Here is a 1,961-nt window from a genome sequence, read left to right as displayed (position 1 = left end):
GCTTTACACAATTGATGTGTGTATGGATTGGGATAACAGTTGTATGAGCCCCTAATAAAATGTTAAAAAAAAAAAAAGCAGCGAAAGGAAGAGGAGAGTCCAGCGTCCCCTCCTGGACAGCAGGGACAGCAGCACTGCTCACGAGGACTGGCTGTAACTGAGGAGCCCGCTGGCGCAGTGCGTTCAGCGGTGACTGCTGACCACAGAGCTGGCAGGTGAACCAGCACCCGCTCTGAGGGAGGACGATGGAGTCAAGGTGTAGCAGGTTAAGGAACTGGACGCAGCCATCTGGTCTGTCCTTTAGAATGGACTTGGAAGGATTTGGAATGGACTTGAAGACGCTGGGTTATACATCTTGACACCTTTTCTTGCATTTTGCCATCTTTCATAACAAAACAAATTGAATACTTTTTTAGAAAGGTAATCTGCATTCTTGACTTGGTCCCACTTGGGCAAGAACTTGCTCCTCAGGAGCAGCTGGTGGTTTTGAAATGCTGACCTTGCGGTGAGCAGCCCACAGCGTAACCACTGCGCTGGTTCACCTTGGGCTGAAAGATGCAAAGGCGGCAGTTGGCAGCCACCAGGTGTTCAGCTCTGCTCTGCAGGAGAAAGACGGGGCTTTCTACGCCCGTGAAGAGTTAACAGCTTCAGAAACTCACAGGGCAGGTCTGACCTGTCCCACAGGGTAGCTGTGTGTTGGAATAGACTCACCGGCAGGGGGCTTTTTGAGTTTTGGACACACACTGGGAGCCCTGGCGGCAGCATTGGACTGCTAACTGCAAGGTCAGCAGTTCAAAACCACCAGGAGAAAGATGATATTTTCTATTCCTGTAAAGATTTTCAGTCTCAGAAAGTCACAGGGGCAGCTCTACTCTGTCCTGTGAGTTGGAATTGACTTGATAGTAATTTTGATATTTTTGATTAAAAAAAAAGCATTTTATTGGGGGCTCTTACAGCTCTGATAGGATTCCATACGTTGATTGTATCAAGCATATTTGTACATATGTTGCCATCATCATTTTCAAAACATTTTCTACTTGAGACCTGGGTATAAGGTCCTCTTTTCCCCCCCTCCCTTCCTCACCCTCCCACCCTCGTGAATCCTTGATCAATCATATATTGTTGTTATTATTATTTCATGTCTTACATTGTTCGTTGCTTGAGATTTGGTGGGCAAACACGTCAGCCTGGCCTGGGGCTGGAGGGCAGGGCCTGGGCTGAGAAGCTGGCGTGGAGCACCACCTCCAGGGGCAAAATCGGGCCGGCCAAGCTTGGCATGCTTCAAGGATGCCCGAGGGAAGCTGTGTGAAGTTCACACTCTTAGAATAGCAGTGCACATGCAGAGCATCTGTTTCTTTGTGGCGAGAAAGAGTTAAAAAATAGAACAAGTGCCCTCTCCTCCTCCCTCTCTCTATGCGGACCTGGCTGCTAAGATCATGGCCAACCCACAGATGACCTTGAAAGACATTCTGAAACAATCAATTGAAATTATCTTCACACTCTACCCTCCTCTGGGTGCCCAGGTGGATAAAAAAACGCACAAAGTAAATCAACTTGGCCAAGACCCATAGTAAATGGGGAAGAAGGATATGAATATGTAGTTTGTTTTTAGTCCGGAAGCTCTGCTGAACACTGTTAACCTTGGAAGACTCTAGCTCCCAGCATCGCTGCAAGTGCAAGGCCATCACAGTTAGACAAACTGCAGGTGGACCGCGACTGCACTGCTGGAGTTTTCTAAACGGAACTAGTGGCTTCAATTGCTTGCAAACCTGGACACAATGCTTTGCTAAAGTCAATAGACAGATCTGGAAAGTTGTGAGATGTTACTGAAAACTGTAAGAAGAAAACAGAAAAGTATCACACCGACACTAATTTCGGAGTAGACACACCATCCTCATCCCGAGGAGTAATTTTACCCCACGATCAGAACCTGCCGTGAGTGGACTTATCCAGGCAACTGA

This window comes from Echinops telfairi, unplaced genomic scaffold (assembly GCF_000313985.2).
Source record: "Echinops telfairi isolate 266 unplaced genomic scaffold, ASM31398v2 ScPeMD7_7463;HRSCAF=8501, whole genome shotgun sequence".
In the NCBI taxonomy this organism is placed as follows: Eukaryota; Metazoa; Chordata; class Mammalia; order Afrosoricida; family Tenrecidae; genus Echinops; species Echinops telfairi.
This window is presented reverse-complemented; position numbering follows the sequence as displayed.